This window comes from Vombatus ursinus, unplaced genomic scaffold, assembly GCF_900497805.2.
Source record: "Vombatus ursinus unplaced genomic scaffold, bare-nosed wombat genome assembly UNPS02010284.1, whole genome shotgun sequence".
NCBI lineage: Eukaryota > Metazoa > Chordata > Mammalia > Diprotodontia > Vombatidae > Vombatus > Vombatus ursinus.
In genome coordinates this window covers 15379268-15398385 of record NW_020950062.1, presented here as the reverse complement: position 1 = coordinate 15398385, position 19118 = coordinate 15379268, and the positions used below count along the sequence as shown (strand labels likewise).

Sequence of the window (19118 nt, the reverse complement as noted above, 5' to 3'; positions counted from 1 at the left end):
TATAAGCATTCACTTTGTGTACTGAAGTTTGAAAAGGGAACATTTTTCTTTCTCCATTAAGAAACATTGAACAGCATGAAATACTACACTAAATCAAAGCATGGCCCATCTGCCTGAGGGTATTGCCTCTGTCAATGGACTCAAGGAATGTTTGAAAGGGCATCTTCCATCTTTTTTCCGTCCTGCTTCTCCTAGTAGCTACATTACCCCTTAAACTATTTGTAAGCCTAATTACATACCAGTTATGGGACCCCCAAATTTCTGTATCTCTTAGCTTCTTTCAGGAAAATGAGTTAAAATCTCACTTTCAAAAAGAAGTCTTTCCACAGAGTGGCAGTAGGGGGAAGACGGCTGCTGCTCGACCACAGCAGGTATGAAGTGCACAGTGCACAGTGAGGTGCTCCCCAAGAAGGACATCATCAAGTTTCTACAGGACAATGACTTGGATTCATTTCTTACAGAACATAAATTACTAGGAAATATAAAAATTGTGACCAACACAGCCAGCAAAAATCGTTTGGTCACAGCCTACAACCACCTTTTTGAAAGTAAACATTTCAAAGGTACTGAGAATGTTTCCAAAGTAATAGAACAGGTGAAAAGTGTGAAGCTTGATGAACAGAAATCCAAAGAAGTCAAACCTGAAGAGACTTTGGATGAGGGTTCACCAAAATATATGAAATCTATTCTTTAGAAGGGAAATAAAACTAACTTTCCCCCCTCACCCCCCAAAAAAAGAAGATGTTGATTGCTGGTACAGAGGAACATTACAAGATGGAACTGTTTTTGATACTAATATTTAAACTAGTTCAAAGAAGAAAAAAATACTAAACATCTAAGTTTTAAAGTTGGAGTGGGTAAAGTTATCAGAGGATGGGATAAAGCACTCTGGAATAATGAGTAAAGGAGAAAAGGCTCACCTGGAATTGAACCTGAATGGGCTTATAGCAAGAAAAGACAGACTGATGCAAAAATACCACCACATGCTAAACTCAGTTTTGAAGTGGAATTAGTGGACATTGAATGAAGTGATAAATGTTTTACTGACCAAACTACATACTTCAGGAGCTACTTCTACAAGCCTGTGGCCTTATCTACATTTGAAGGACAACTGACATTATTCTTGGGGGCAAGGAAAACAGATAATTTATTTTGAGAATAAATTCCTCAAGTTGAGCATGTATTGTTGAGGCTATGTACAAGGCTGGTTGGGGTTCAGTTTTCTATTATTTAATAGCCATATTCATAAATACAAAATCCTGGATACAAATACATTAACACAAGTAACTGTGGATGGCTCACTGAACTTTCTAGGGTGGCATGCAATTCATAAGATTCCTTCCAGTGTATGTTTTAAATATTTTTAGAAAGTGCTTTCCCCACTAGTAATTTAATAGTTATTTTTGTGATCATGTAACTTAATGCTAATAAAAATTTTAAAAACAAACACACCTGTTAAAACAAAAAGCAGCAGGTATGTTTAAACATAAGTTCTTGAAGTCATAACTAAGAAATTTGCCTGTTTTTACTAAAGGAATAAACCTTAGTGATGGGAAAAAGAAGTCTTTCCCAATCCCTATTAATTTGAATGCTTTCCCTCACATCAACTAAATGTTTATCTTATTCTTTATCTCAAGTTTATCATCTTTCTTAGAAAATGGTTACCACACTTCTGTTCTCTAGAATCATGGTTGTTCATTGCATTGATAAGAGTTCTTAAGTATTTCAAAATAACTTTTATTCATATTACTGTTATTGTAGAAATTGTCCTTTGGATTCTGTTATTCCTCATTTATCAGTTCATATTTCCTGTGATTCTTTGAAATTTTCTTTTGTCACTTTTACAGCATAGTATTTTAATAAAGCACATGAATACAACAGAATATCTATTTTGAAATGAATAATAGATAGTGGTACAAGATAAAGCTTAAGGGAGAAAATGAGTCTATATATATAGATAAATGAATGAGTTAGCACTTATTAAATGCTTATGAAATAAGATAAAATAAAATAAAACAAAATAAAATAAAATACTATGCTAAGTACTGATAATACAAATAGAAAAAAAGAGCCACTCCTTGCTATCAAGAAGCTTGTATTCTAGTCGGGGTAATATGTCTTGGAGGTTTCACTTAAGTTAGATGGAAAGGTGTATGGAGAGTTCAAGGAAGACTAACACCTATGGGGTGAGGGTTTGTCAAGCCTTTTTCATGGCTTCTCATCCACCTTTGAGGTCTACTTGGCACGCAAATCTCACCTGTTACTCCAAGAAGCTTTATTATGTGCAGCAGCCATACATGATTAAGCTATCTCAGCAGATGGGCTAAACCAGGTTGAGGGTAACCAATGAGCCTCAAACCCATAGGCGAGTTGTTGAATTATTTCAGTCATGCCTGATACTTTGTGATCTCATTTGGGGTTTTCTTTGCAAAGATACTGGAGTGATTTGTCATTTTCTTCTCCAGCTTATTTTACAGATGAGAAAACTGAGGCAAATGGAGTTAAATGACTTGCCCAAGGTCACATAGCTAGTAAGTGTCTGAGGCCACATTTGAACTCAGGGAGATGAGTCTTCTTGATGCTAGGCCTGACATTCTATCAACCCCATTTAGTTAGTGAGGTGTCTAACACAGCATGTGAAGATTTCTCCTAGTGGAATGGGAGAATAAGAATGATTTGTTCTAAGGCTCATGAACACTGATGAGAAAAAGCATTGTAGAGGGCTTAGAACTTGGTTAGACATTGAAGACACCAAGGTCATGCACTGCATTCTAGGCCATTGCCAGTCATCTTGACATTTGTATTGTCATTGGACTTCAATGAGTTTGGAAAAGAGAGAAGCTGAGGATTTTGTGCACAACTCTGCCTCATTTGAATCCAGTTCACACATGAGTCAAGACATTACCCTATGATATTATTATTACTCTTCAAAAATAAAGGACAGAGGCAGTTAGGTGGTATGGTGTAATGGAAAAAGCACCAGCACTGAAGTCAGGAGGACTTGAGTTCAAATCTTGTCTCAGACACATAACACTCACTAGCTGTGTGACTCTCAGCAAGTCACTTAACCCCAATTGCCTCAAAAAAAAAATGAAGGACAAACAACTGCAGATGGAAAGGTTCCATGGTGCTCAAACTACAATAGAAATGGGGAAAAGTAGTATTATCTTACTTTTCCTAAAAGGAAAAAAATAAATGGGTGAGATATATGTAGGAATCATTGATGCAATATTCATAAACACAAAATCAGACATATTTTGACCTAAGATTTTTTTAAAACTCCTTTTTGTATTCACCTATAAAACAATGCATAATTAAGATCCCATTTTTTTCTGTTATTAATTACAACTTAGATATAGGTGGTACTCTAAACAAGTTTCATTCTATTGGCTAGATCAGAATGGATATCAGTAAAAAGATAAAGTCTGACCTTGGCTTCCTCTGGGTTCCTGCCTTTTATTTACAGTGTTTTGAGTCACAGCTGTAAGATGACAGTTTTAAAAGTTAAGTGAGAAATATGCCCATTGTGGAATTTCTCAGAAGATTTGTAAAGCACACCATGATATTAGAGAAGATTTTGGAGTACTGAAATAGACTGTGGGTAAAGTAAGAAAGCTGTGTTGGATTTTCTCAGATGATCACTTAAATATTTCTTTTAAATGATATAATCTAGCATGCATGTACTGAAGGAAGAAACTTTTAGCATCTCTACTCTGAATATTGAATGTTTCAATTGCAACTTTCTGTCTCTTGTGGATTGTCTAGATCTTACAGTTGTCTTAGAAAAAGACCATGCCATATAGTATTCTTAAGCAAGATTTATGGCATCTTCCAGAAAGATAACATCTATAGTTCAAGCTCTTATTCTTGTCAACTTCATAGAAATAAAAATTAAACCTAAGGAATCAGATTAATTTACCAAGAGTATTTAGAGACAGAAGAGAAAAGGACCTAGGATAACACCTTGAGTAAAATTCAATATTAGAGGATGTGATGTGAATAGTGAGTCATCAAAATATAATGATGGAGAATGGCAAAAGTAAGAGAACTAAAATAGGGCAGTGTCATGATAGCAAAGTTTAGAGAGAGTATTTGGGAGGAGAGGGTGGTCAAATGCAGCAGCTAGGTCAAGAAGGATGAAGACTGAGGAAACATCATCAGATCTGGTAGACAATAAATCATTGGAAACTTTGCTAATCAATTGAGTGATGAGGTCAAAAGCCACATTTCTAAGGTTTGAGGAGTGAATGATAAAAGAGAAAGTAGGGAGAGGAACTGGAGAAAGGTTAAACAGTTTTTTTAAAGGAATTTAACTGAGAAATAGAAGAAAGATAACAGTATGATCATTTGAAGTGATGGTGGTTTCTTGTGAAGGATTTTTTTTTAAGATGGTCAACCTGAGTGTATTTGAAGGGAGTAGAGAAAAATCAGTGGATGGGGAAAGACTGTAGATTGCTAATTAAGGTTCTAATCTGTTAGAGAAGGTGCAAGGACATGGGATCATGTGAAAGAATTGGCCTTGGCCAGGAAAAGGGACACCTAAATGTCAGAGGCTGAATCAGATCAGAGATTGGGGGATTTTGACAAGTAGTTTTTTGGGTAAAGAAAGGGGGAAGATGCAGTTTACATTAAATGGCCTCAATTTTCTCAGTAAAATAAAAGGTGACCTTTCAGTCAAAAAAGGGAAGAGGAAGTATGGTAGGCTTGAATGGATAAGGGGAGATTTGGAATACTTTCTGCAAGGAGTAAAATACGGAATAAATTAGAGAGAAATAAAAGGACCACCTTGCTAGAGTGAGGATCTGGTTGAAGTTGGGTAATATAAACTTAAAATGTACCTAAGTCAATGAGGTTGAATGATTTCTTCAGTCTCAGGGTAAGAATTAAGAAGATAGGTGGTGGTATCAATCCAATGCTGACATTTGACAAAGGATCAGTCACCATAGAACATAAAGGTGAGTGATTTAAGAGCAACTATAGTGATGAGACTGGCAAGGGGGAAAAATTATCTCAAAGCAGGGATAATAGTCTGAGAAAATATTGAGGGGATTGGAGTTCTAGATGATGGCAAAAATAGATTTTGGATTATTGAGTCATAGAAAAAGATGGAATAATGGGAGGTTGTGTTCAGATAAAGGAATTTTAGAAATTATATGTGAAACTCTGAAATCTAGGGTATAATTTCCATTTTTGCCTGAGGTAGAATAAAGAAGATCATAGAATTTAAGAAAGTTGAAAAATTGAAAAATTAAGGAACTTGAAGGATCATCATTAATAATGAAATTCCCTAGTATAATCGCTGGAGTTAGGGAGAAAAGTAGGATGGTAAGCCAGGTTTCGAATTCCTTGAGTAAGGAAAGATAGGCCTAATATAAAGCAGCTACCATGATTTGGAATGGGTAGAAAATTTTGATTGGGTCACTACAAGACTTGAAGAATTAAGGTACAGACAACTGATTCTTTTGTCACCCAGTCATCTACTTGAGGCACTTTGTCATTTGCTCTGCCACTTGCACTGTCAAGTCCTGGAAAAAGTACTCTCTATAACAGACTTGCAAAGACCAGGCCCTGCTCCACTCCCAGGGAGAGATAGTACACATACCTTTTGAACTCCCACTCTGGGGTTCTTGGATAGGAAATTAATTTTAAAAAATTCACTAAACCTACCATCTTACTAGAACTGTGCTAGGTACTGTAGATATCACTACAAAAGTTAGAAAATTTCTGCCTTCAAGGAACTTAAAGCTTAGGTATGACCACCTCATTCTATTGTCTCAATGCCTCAGTGCAGAAAATCACACAATCCTTCTGACTGGAATCACTACAAATTGATGTTATATAACTCTCTTCTCCTGAAAAAATGCCCTCAATTTATAATTTCATTCCTGCTAACCATCATCTAATTATCATACTACTTCCTTTCTGTCTTTTGTATCCAAACTCCTTGAAAAGGCCACCTACAATAGATGCCTCTACTTTCTCTCCTCTCTATCTCTTCTTAAATCACTTAAATTCATGCTTCAAACATCATCATTCCATTCCATTTCCATTGATCTCTGAGTTGCTAAAACAAATGACCTTTACTTAATCCTCATTCTTCTCTACTCCTCTGCAGCCATTGCCACTGCTGAACACCTCCTCCTTCATACTCTCTTCTCCATAGGTTTTTGGGATACTACTCTACTGGTTCTCCTTCTATCTAACAATACTTTCTCTGTATACTTTACTAGATACTCATTCTAATCATATGCTCTAAATATAGGTATCATACACAGTTTTGTCCTGAATCTTTTTCTTTTCCCCTCTATCATACTTCAATCAGTGATTTCATCAGTTCTCAGGCATGTAAAAACCATCTCTATAGTGACAATTGTCACATCTACATATCCTGCCTCAAACTCTCTTCTGACCTCCAAGCTCACATTTCCAACTGCCTTCTAGACATCTTGAACTAAACGTCTAGTAGAGATGTTAAATTTAACATGTCCACAACTAAACTCTTTATCTTTCCCCCTAAACCACCCCTCCCCTCAATCATGAACTTCTCTATTACTATCAAAGGCAACATCCTCTTCCCAGGTCTTCATGCTCAAAATCTAGTTGTCCTCAACTCCTTACTATCTCCTACTCCCATATCCAATGTGTTTTCAAGGTCTGTTGATTTCACTTTATCTCTCCAATATACTTCACTCTCTCCTTTAAAACTGCCACTACTCTAGTGTAGACTTATCACCTTATGTCTGGAATACTGAAATGGCCTCCTGGTATATCTGCCTTCCTCAATTCTCTCCCTGCTCAGGTTCATCCTTAATTGAGACACCAAAATGTTTTTCCTAAAGTGCAGGTCTTACCATGTCACCCAATTAAACCCATTGACTTTCTATTTTCTTCAGGAGCAAATATAAAATCTTGTTTGACATTCAAAGCCTTCATAAGCTACTCCCCCCTACCTCTTCAGTTTTGTTAGTCCTTATTCCCCACATAGTCTTTGATACAGTGTCACAAATGTCCTTACTGGTCCATGTACATGACACTCCAGGAAGCCTCTTTCAACCTCTCTTAATTCTAGTGAATTCCTTCCTTTAATTATTTTCTATTTATTCTGTCTATTGCTTGTTTGTACATTTTTGTTTGCTTGTTGTCTTCCCATTTGGTAGTGAGCTTCTTGAGGACAGGGACTGTCTTTTGACAATTTTTTGTACCCTTGGCATTTAACACAGTACTTCATACATAAACATGTTTAATAAATGTTTATTGACTACCTGACTCAAGAGCTTCCTATTATTTCTCAGATAAAGTATGCATTCTTCTTCCTCTCATTGAAATTCTTATGAAATGTAGTTGCAGAATTCCTTTCTAATTTCATTTTACATGACTCTTAAACAAATGATTCATACATACTCACATGTACTATGTTCCAGTCAAAATTTTTGTCAAATTCATTTGCATAGATCACTCTCTGTCTAGAGCACATTTGTTTCTCAATTTTATCTCTTGCAGTAGAACCTTTTTTAAAAATATGTTTTATTTATTTCATTAAATATTTACTAATTACATATAAAACATTTTATCATTTTTTTTAACCTTTGAATTCCAAATTGTACCCCTTCCTTCCTTCATTCCTCTACACTTTGAGAAGGCAAGCAATATATCAAGTATACATGTGATGCAAATGCAATATTTGCAAATGCAAAAATGTAAGACATTTCCAGATTAGCCACGTTGCAAAAGAAAATACACAAAAATTCAAGAAAATTAAGGAAAATTTTAAAAGTTTTGCAGTAAAATTTTTAAACTTCTTCAATGTTCAGCTCATGTTACCTTCTCTTTAAAGCATTTCCTTATCATCCCAATCATTCTCTCTTTCTCTTTTCAAAAATTAGTTTGTATTTACTTATCTAAGTACATATTGCTTACTCCTAGAATGTAAGCTCCCTAAGCTCAATAACTACATCTTCTTTTTTTTTGTCTTTATACTCCCTAAAGGCCAGCAAGTACCTGCACCTTGTAAGTAATTCAGAAATATTTTTGAATTAGATGCTACACAATAACTTCAAAAAAGTACCTAGGAACTTTGTGATTTTTCAGGTCCCTTTTCACTTTCACATTCTATAATTTTCTCTGAGGCACTGTGCTAGACTGTAGTAGTGAGAATGAATGATACATATTTCAATGTATTCTCAAAACTCAGAGAATTAAATAGGATCACATACCAAAACAAAGTGAAAACAAAAAAAAGGACAAAATAATCTGGAAAAGTATTAAAGACTAATATGCAGGTTGAAGAATAATATAATCATCCTCACCATCATCATCACCACCACCATCACATCATCAATATTATTTAAGCCTATATATTCTCTTACATAATACTTTTAGGATAAAAACTTTACAGTCTACTGAGCATGTGCTCACGAGTCTTCAAAAGGCATTTTGAAAGCAAGACTTTAATGTATTTATTTATTTGTATTCTAAAGGGTATCACATTATACTCTGCCACAGGTCAATTGAAAGCACATTTTCCTGTTATTGCCAAACAAGCAAAGATGTCACATTTTAGATTGGGTGAAATCTCACCCAATTTTAAGCTCTGAGTGAATAAACACAGTATGTTTGTGGAACTCTTATTTTTTTTGTGTTATTTTAGTAGTTAAATAGAGCATATATGTCTTTTAGTGTTTTGCAATGAAACTACAGATCACTTTTCTCACTTTTATTTGTAATTTTGTTCTCAATACTTTCTTGCTATTTTCCCAAGCTAATGAGATATTACCTCAAAACCAAGAAGAAAATTTAACAGTTTATATGCTAGATATTTGGGCAAATAGGTGGCACAGTGACTAGAGTGCAGTGTCTGGAGTCAGAAAAATTCAGTTTTCTGAGTTTGTATCTGGCCTCAGACACTTATTATGTGACCCTGGGCAAATTACTTAATCCTCTTTGCCTCAGCTTCATAATCTGTAAAATAAGCTGGAAAATGAAATGACAAACCATTCCACTATCTTTACCAACAAAACTCCAAATGGGGTGAAAAGAGTTGGATAGGAGTGAACAACAATATGCTAAATATTCAAATACAATGCATTAGTTTTTCTTGTTTAATAATAATGTGCATATCCTTGATTTTGCCCTTAATCATTTAACATTTTAACAATTCTAATATATTTAACATGTTGAATAATGGTTAGAAAGTCAGAAACTATTTTCAAATGGTGGAATATATGGTATCATTATTCAAATTTCCATATAATCTTATTACTTAGCTCTTTCACATTATTCTGAAAAAAAATCAATAAGAAAACATAAAAGGATAGCATAAAATTTAAGTTAGTTGTCATGGTAATTGACTGATATTCTGGAAATAGATATCAAAAATTAAAATGTTAAAGAAAGAAAATAAATACTCCATAAGTCATGGATCGAAAACATAACTAAATGATTTACTTATCTATCAACTTGACACTTAAATGAAATAGCTTAAATTGCAATAAATTTGGGGAACTTCCTCATAACCATTTATACTTTGGTGGTTTTGTCTTCTAGATTTTATTTTGTTAAAGTGCAGAATTTTGCTAAATAAAGGAAAAAGGCATGATATTCTAATAGTACATGTCCAATATAAGGTATTTATAAAATTTCTGATGCTTCACAGATAGCATATTGTTAACACAATAGTGAAGGCAATGCAGCTGGTCCAAAGAGGGGTGGATGTTTACTGATTGATCCCACCATTACCTCTATCTGCATTGCAGCTGGATTCTCCTCAGGTACTTAGTGAGAAGAAATAATATTAGCATTTGTACTTGTATGAATCTACATAGATAAACTTTTGGTGAACACTGTACAAGGAGGAGGAGAAAAATAAAGCTAAATAGTAATTTGGCAAGCAGTATGACTATTGTCTAAGCTACTTAGATGTTTTTTTTCAAGTTATTTGCATGGTTCTGTTGGTCACACAAAATTTTCAGGAACATTGCAAAGATGTCAAAAGGCATGAATTCCTGCTGCCATGCATACCATGTTTCCTGAGAGTTATCTCTATAAAGAATTAAAAAATATGGGAAAGTATACGATGAGTATGGAATGCACAATTCTTATTGTCTAAAAATTTGATTAATACCTTTGTTTTTTTTCCCACAAAACCTTTCTCCCCTTGTACCCATCATGCCCTTCTCCTCTCAGAAAGCCATCCCAAATAGCAATTTTTTAATGAGTAAAAAAATTCACAAAATGAATCAAGACATTATATATATAATAATTTGACATTATATAAAAAAATTCCCTCCCATAGAGAACCTTCCAACATCTCCATAAAGAAGTAGGAGAAGAGGAGATTATTTTCTTATATCTCAATTTTGGGGCCAAAAATTTTCTTTGTAATTTTGTAACATATTTTCAATTATTTTGTGGTGCTTATTCCTTTCATTTACATTTAAATATTTTCTTTTTGGTTTATATTGTTGTCTTGGTTCTGCTTACTTCATTTTACATCATTTCATGTAAATCTTCCCAATTTCTCTATATTCATCATATTCCTTATTTCATATAAAACAATAATGGTCCATTATATTCATGTGACATGATTGGTTGAGTCATTCACCAATCATTGATGATCTAATTTGTTTCCAGTTGGTTGCTACTATGAAACATGATATTATAAATATTTTGGAGCATATGGAATGTATATTTTTGTCAATGAACTCTGAGTATATGACACAATTGAATCTCTGAATCAAGTATATAAACAGCTTACTCACATTTATTTTGTAATTTTAAATAGCTTTCCAGAATGATTGTCTTTTCCCTCTCCCATATAAAATATTTTGACCTTCCTACAGTGATTTGATACAGTCTCTGATACAGGAGCAGAAGAAACTGAGAACATGCAGATCAAGTTTAAAAAAAATAGTAGATTCTGGATCTGAAGCTCTGCATTTTAATATTTACCTGACTTTTCTCCTCACCCCTCTCAACAGAACATTGGAGAACAGTTGAGATAAGGCTGCAAGATGTTCTCCCTTTCCCTGAGGCAGAAGTGATCATAAACAGTCCTCCCAAAGGGAGGCAGTAACACAGTAATCAATACTTAGCCCTTGGGTTAAGTTCAGAAAATTGGTTCTTGGAGATTTACTGTGATTATCTCTTTCTGAGCTGATTGTCTTGAGTTCATGGCTCACTTTTCCAGTCCAGGTGAGGGGCAGGGGCCATGACCCAAACTAGCTGCTGACATAGGAGAATATCTTGGCAAATTCAAACCAATGGAGCTGGATTCAAGGATGGGCATGGGCAAACTCCCCTGCCAATCTTGCCTCTGGTCTCAATTATTTGTAGAGGGAAGGGAAAAGAAGGAGTAATTATATCAAGCACAGTTTTCATTGGAAAATAAGGTCCCATGACACTTCTTCCTTTGACATGGTTTAGCCTTTGGGATCCCTGAGCATATTGCCTCCTTGGGTAATGGCTACAGTTTGTTGTGAAGCATCTTCCTGAGGTCATCAATCCTTCCAGTGCATCCCCAGAGTCAGACAGAAGTTGGCTGCAGTTGGTAGCAACAGATACCACAGAAAAGTGAGGCTGGCACAGGAATGGATCACCTTCATGGTGATCTTGGTGGCAATGGAGTAGACCATATGTGAGAATATCTTGTTTTGGAGTTTAGTGGTAGCAACTCCTATGTATTTCCTGTTTTTGAAAAAGGTCATTGTCCCATGCTGAGGTGAACCCCAATGATGGAGTCCTGGCCAAACCATTATGAGAAACTCATTGTCTTGTGATGGAGAAGTCCTGTGTAGGAGAGGCTTCAGTCTTGGCCAATGAGCTGCAAAATGTGACTAGTACTTGTCCAGATTTAAATCTGATGTCCCAGTACTAAATATCATATCAGTGCCATTGAATGGAGAAATCATCTTAATTTCCCAAAAGTTCTGACCTTCCCATAGCTCCTCATTCTGATCTATGGCTGCTGTGGCTCAGCTATGTTCCATGTGGAAATTGACTTTTTAGTTTTCACAATTTAGCATAGTGGCTGTCAATTTGTCAGATCATCCCATAATCAATCAAAATAGTCATCTTCCACACCACAGAGGCAGCCCCTACTTTGATGGCTGGTATACTGGCATAGTACAGAGTTTTGCTTTGGCTCTCAGTCACAATAAGATTCCCCAGTCACAAACACAGCACCCAGGATGGAGGGCAGCAAAAAGGGGGATTGTGCCTCTGAGTCAGAGTCACTATATTGTTACAACCTCAGTTGGTGATGCCAGAGGATAAAACGACAGGTCAGAACAAAATGCCAGTCTAGTCACTACTGGTGCATCTAGTCATGGTAGAGAATACCTTAGGCACTGTCACTACTGCATTTCACTCCTTCCCTTCCCTGGGATTGGTAGTCATAGCTCTATGAATTGTGCATTACTATTCCCATTTTTCTTTTTTTAAATTAATTTATTTTGATTTATCATCAATCACTTCCATATGCTTTTAAGTTTAAAATTTTTTCTCCCCTTCCTTCTCACCACCCTCCCAAAGATGGCACACAACCTGATATAGGCTATACAAATACATTCCTACTAAACATATTTTCACATTGGTGATGTTGCAAGTAAGAATTAGAACCAATAGGAGGAACCACCAGAAAGAGGAAACAAAACTCAACAAAAGAGAAAAAAACAAATAGTATGCTTCAATCTGCATTCAAATTCCATAGTTCCTTCATTGAATGTGGATAGCATTTTCTATAATGAGGCCTTTGGAGAAGTCTTAGATCATTGCATTACTGGGAACGGTTAAGTTTATCAATATTAGTCGTTGCACAACATGGCTGTCAATGTGTACTACATTCTCTTGGTTTTATTCACTTCACTCAGCCAATAATCTATGTAGGTTTATTTTATAGCCTGCAACTTTGCTAAAGTTGTTCATTATTTCAAGGAGTTTTTTACTTGATTCTTTAGGATTCTCTAAGTACGTCATCATGTCACCTGCAAAGAGTGATAGCTTTGTTCTTCTTTGCTTATTCTAATACCTTCAATTTCTTTTTCTTCTCTAACATTTCCAGTACAATATTGAACAACAGTGGTTATAATGGATATCCTTGTTTCACCTCCAATCTTACTGGAAATGCTTCTAGCTTGTCCCCATTACATATGATGCTTGCTAAAGGTTTTAGGTAGATGGTATTCATTATTGTAAGGAAGATTTCATTTATTCCTATGTTCTCTAGTGTTTTAATAGGAATGGGTGTTGTATTTTGTCAAAAGCTTTTTCTGCATCTATTGAGATGATCATGTGGTTTCTGCTAGTTTTGGTGTTGATATGATCAATTATGCTGATAGTTTTCCTAATATTGAACCAGCCCTTCATTCCTGGTATAAATCCTACATGGTCATAGTGTATTATTCTTTTGATAAGTTGCTGTAATCTATTTGCTAATATTTAATTTAAAATTTTTGAATCTATATTCATTAGAGAAACTGGTCTATAATTTTCTTTCTCTGTTTTGACTCTTCCTGGTTTAGGTATCAGCACCATATTTGTATCATAAAAATAATTTGGTAAGACTCCTTCTTCACCTATTTCCCCAAATAGTCTACATAGTATTGGAATCAAATGTTCTTTAAATGTTTGATAGAATTAGCATGTAAATCCATCTGGCCCTGAAGTTTTTTTTTTCCTAGGGAGTTCATCAATGGCTTGTTCAATTTCTTTTTCTGAGATGGGGTTATTAAAGTATTTTACTTCCTATCCTGTTAATCTGGGCAATTTATATTTTTGTAAATATGTATCCATTTCACTAAGATTGTCAAATTTGTTGGTATATAGTTGGGCAAAATAGTTTTGAATTACTGTTTTAATTTCCTCGTTCTTGGCAGTAGATTCACCTTTTTCATTCTTGATATTAGTAATTTGGTTTTCTTCTTTCTTTTTGTAAATTAAATTAACCAAAGGTTTATCTATTTTCTTGTTGTTGTTTTTTTCATAAAACCAGCTCCTAGTTTTATTTATTTGTTCACTAATTTTCATAATTTCAATTTTTATAATTTTTTTCTTCAGTTTTCAATATTTCTAATTTGGTGTTTAATTGAGGATTTTTAATTTGCTCTTTTTCTAGTTTTTTTTAGTTGTATGTCCAATTCATTGATCTCTTCTTTTTCTATTTTATTTATGTAAGCCTTAAGAGATATAAAACTTCTCCTAAGAATGGCTTTCACTGCATCCCATAAGTTTTAGTAAGTTGTCTCATTATTGTCATTTTCTTGAATGAAATTATTCATTGTTTCTATGATTTGTTGTTTAACCCACTCATGTCTTAGGATTTGATTATTTAGTTTCCAATTATTTTTTAGTGTATCTTTCCATGGCCCTTTATTACACATAATTTTTTATTGCATCGTAATCTGAAGAGGATGCATTTAATATTTCTGCCTTTCTGCATTGGATTGTGAGGTTTTTATCCTTAGTACATGGTCAATTTTTGTCTATATGCCATGCACTGCCAAGAAAAAAAGTATATTCCTTTCTATCCCCATTCACTTTTCTCCTGAGTTCTATCATACCTATTTTTTTCTAATGGTCTATTCACCTCTTTACCTTCTTTCTTGTTTATTTTGTGGTTAGATTTATCTAGTTCTGAGAGGGGGAGGTTGAAGTCCTCCACTAGTATAGTTTTGCTGTCTGTTTCTTCCTGTAACACCCTGAACTTCTCCTCTAAGAATTTGAATGCTGTACCATTTGGTGCATATATTTTTAGTAATGATATTACTTGATTATCTATGGTGCTTTTTAGCAGGATATAGTTTCCTTCATTATCACTTTTGATAAGATCTATTTTTTTTCCTTTTGCTTTATCTGAGATCAGGATTGTTACCCCTGCTTTTTTTTTATTTTATTTTTTACTTTAGCTGAATCATAATATATTCTGCTCCAGCCTTTTACCTTTACCCTGTGTGTATCACTCTTTTTCAAATGTGTTTCTTGTAAACAACATATTGTAGGATTATTTTTTTTAATCCATTCTGCTATCCACTTCTGTTTTATGGGAGAGTTCATCCCATTCATATTCACAGTTATGATTACTATCTGTGTCTTTTTCTCCATCATTTTTCCCCCCATTTATGCTTTTCTTTCTCCTTTTCCCTCATCACTAGTGTTTTTCTTTTGACTAGCACGTCCCTCAGTCCCACCTCCCTTCTAACCCTTTCCCTTTCCCTTTTCTTCCCCTTTACCCTTACTACTTCTTCTCTCCATTCTATCCCCCCTCCCTTTTCTTTTCCCTTTTCCCTCCTACTGCCTCAGGGCAAGTTAGTATAGAAATCTATATACCTAACTGATTATGTTATTCCCTTCTTGAGCCAAATCTGATAAGAGTAAGGTTTAAACAATGCTCATCTCCCTCCCTTCTTTCCCTCTGCTATAATAGGTTTTTGTGTCTTTTCCTGTAATGTAATTTACCCTTGTCTGCCTCCTCCTTTCTCAGTACATTTTCTTAGATCAGACTAATCTACCTACTTGGATCTATTTAACCCACTTGATTAGATTTTTTTTTATCATTACATCAAAGTCAACTTATATCCACCTCCTTTAGGTATTCTCCTTTAACATGGTTAAACAATAATATAGTTCTCAAGAGCTGCAAGTGTCATCTTCCCTTGTAGGGATGTAAACAGTTTGCCTTTATTAACAACATATTGTATTTTTCTGTCCCATTTACTTTTCTATGTCTCTCTTCAGTATTGTACTTGAAGATCAGATTTTCTGTTGAACTCTGGTCTTTTTATCAGAAAGATTTGGAAGTCTCCTATTTCATTGAATATCCATCTCCTCCACTGAAAGATCATGCTCATTTTTGCTGGGTAGTTGATCCTTGGTTGTAATCCAAGCACCTTTGCCTTATGGAACATCATGTTCCATGCCCCATGGTCTTTTAATGCAGAAGCTGCAAGGTCTTGTATAATCCTGACTGTGCTTCCATGATATTTAAATTTTTTCTTTCTGGTTGCTTGCAGTATTTTCTCTTTGACCTGGTAATTTTGGAATTTGGCTACTATATTCTTTGGTGTTTTCAATTTGAGATCTCTTTCAGGAGGTGATCAGTGGATTCTTTCTATAGTTATTTTACCCTCTGGTTCTAGAATCTCAGAGCAGTTTTCCTTTATGATTTCCTGAAAGATAGGGTCCAGGTTCTTCTTCTTCATCATGATTTTCAGGTGGACCAATAATTTTTAAATTGTCTCTCCTGGATCAATTTTCTAGGTCAGTTGTTTTACCAATTAGGTATTTTATGTTTTCATCTATTTTTTTTCCATTTTTTTTGTTTCTGTTTGACCGATTTTTGCTCTCTCATAGTCATTAGCTTCCCTTTGCCTGATTCTACTTTTTAACAAATTGTTTTCTTCTATTAGATTTTGTACTTCCTTCCACATTTGGAAAATTGCATTTTTTTAGGGATTTTTTTTTTCTTCAGTGCACTTATTTTACAGTTGGCCAATTGTATTTTTTAGGGACTTGTTTTCTTCAGTGTACCTTTTTTCCAGTTGACTAATTGTATTTTATAAGGACTCTTCTACCTCTTTCATTTGACTTTAAAATCCTTCTTGAGCTCTTCTAAGAAGACTTTTTGGGCTTCAGACCAGTTCATATTCCCTTTTGAGGTTGCAGATGTGGGTTTGTTGACAATGTTGTCCTCTTCAGAATTTCTGCCTTGATCTTCACTCTTCTCATTATGTGAATCTATAGCACATATCTTTTTACTAATGGTGTTTGTTTATTTCTTGGCCTTTAAAGAGACTGAGGTCTCCTGCTGGGGAGCAGAGGGCACTGACCCAACCTTCTTGTGAGGGAACCTAGGTCTTGGTCACTGGATCTGTGTGCTGGGGCCTCTGATGTTGGCAATTGGAGGCTTTAGGTTCTGGCAGCTTACCTCGTGTTAGGCTGGAATCAGCAAGGCTGGAACTCTCTGGGGATTCTAGGTTACCTGTTTTTCCTTTCCTTTCACTTTCTTCAGCTCCTTTCAGATGGATTTTACAGGGTGTTTATCCACGTTGGGCCCTTTGTAGTGCTGCTTGCCTTATTTTTGCTGAGGCACTGAGAGACTCCTCTGCTGTAGAATGATGAGGCACCTGGTGGTTTTCTGAACTGGTTTTCACTGGTTCCCCTACCCTCACTCAGGCACTCAGAGTTCCAGGTGTTGGTTTTTGTCTGCTCCACCACCAGGGTTTCAGGATCTCCTCCTGGTGTGTTAAAGTTGGGCTTTTTGCTAACTTGCTGGGATGCCTCTTGTTCTGTACTGATCCCCTTCTCCCAGGGCAAGAAGGGCCTTTCCCATCAATCCCTCAAGCTATCTTGGCTACTGCACTACTGCTCCCCATCTTTCTTCTGATTCATCTGTTCCAGGGTTTTTCCTGGGATGATATTTTCTGGGCTTTCAGAGTTTGATATGAGAGGGTGAGAGCAACTATCTTTTTACTCCTCCATGTTGGCTCCCAAAAGTGGAAGTGCTACTGTTCCTATTTTTCCACAAGCCCTCCAACTTTGACTACTCCTGGTTTTATTATTTTTGCTGATTTGCTGACTGTGAGATGAAACATCTGTGTGTGATGATTTTCATTTTTTCTTTATTCTTGTTATAAGTTTGCCACATATAATGTTAAAATTAATTTATATTTGTAATGGGTTTTATATTTCTTGCATTCTCAATTGACTTTTGGCTTTGTATATTTATAGGTTTTCTATATACCTTGAAATGAAAATCCTTATTATAAAAACTAAATACAATATTTGTTCCTAGCATCCTGTTTCCCTTATCCTAAATGTATTATTTCACTCATGCAAAACATTTTCAATTTCATTGAATCAAAATTATTTATCTTTATATTTTCCTTTAGTTAGTTGAGAATACATTACTTAAGAGATAGTGCCAAGATGGTGGAGTAAAGGCAGGGACTCAACTGAGCTCTCCCCCAAGTCCCTCCAAATATATATTTTTTTTTATTTTTAACATGTGTTTTGAAAACTTTGGATTACAAATTTTCTCCCTTCTCCCTCCCCAACCACCCTCATTGAAAAGGCAAGCATCTCGATACAGGTTATAGATGTGTAGTCATGCAAAACACTTCTGTAGTAGTCATGTTGTGAAAAACTAAGTATATTTCCCTTCATCCTATCCTACCCTCCATTTATCTATTTTCTCTTTTGACCCTGTCTCTCCTGAGAAGTGTTTGCTTTTGATTATGCCTCTCCCCCAATCTGCACTCCCCTCTATCAACCCCCTGCTCTCCTGTCCCTTTCCCCCTTATTTTTTGTAGGGTAAGATAGATTTCCATACCCCATTGTCTATGTTATTCCCTCCCTAAGCCAAATCCTATGAGAATAAGATTCACTCATTCCCTCTCACCTTCCCCCATTTCCCCTCCACTGTAAAAGCCTTTTCTTGTCTGTTTCATGTGACATAATTTACCCCATTCTACCTCTCCCTTTCTCCTTCTCCCAGTATAATCCTCTCTCATCCCTTAATTTTATTCTCCAGATATCACTCCTTCATCTTCAACTCACTCTGTGCCCTCTATCTATCTATCTATACATAAATATATATTTTTCCCTCCCACTACCCTAATACTGACAAAGGACTCATGAGTTACAAATATTATCTTTCCATGCAGGAATGTAAAGAGTTCAACCTTAATAAGTCTCTTATGATTTCTCTTTCCTGTTTACCTCTTCATATTTCACTTGAGTCTTGTATTTGAAAGTCAAATTTTCTATTCACCTCTGGTCTTTTCCTCAGGAATGCTTGAAAGTCCCCTATTTCATTGAATGACCATTTTTTTTTTACCCTGAAGGATTATATTCAGTTTTGCTGGGTAGGTGATTCTTGGTTGTAATTCTATCTCCTTTGCCCTCCAGAATATCATACTTCATGCCCTGCGGTCCCTTAATGTAGAAGGGGCTAAATCTTGTGTCATCCTTACTGTGTTTCCACAATACTTGAATTGTTTCTTTCTGGCTGTCTGCAATATTTTCTCCTTGATCTGGGAACTCTGGAAGTTGGCTACAATATTCCTAGGAGTTTTCCTTTGGGGATCTCTTTCAGGAGGTGATCGGTGGATTCTTTCCTTTTCTAT

At 35.4% G+C, this 19118-nt stretch overlaps 2 pseudogenes; one reads left to right on the top strand and one right to left on the bottom strand.

The window, feature by feature from the left end:
- Nucleotides 1-373: 373 nt before the first annotated feature.
- LOC114037208 lies at nucleotides 374-1027 on the top strand (annotated as a pseudogene).
- A 10434-nt stretch (nucleotides 1028-11461) lies between these two features.
- LOC114037207 lies at nucleotides 11462-12235 on the bottom strand (annotated as a pseudogene).
- Between the last annotated feature and the right edge of the window lie 6883 nt (nucleotides 12236-19118).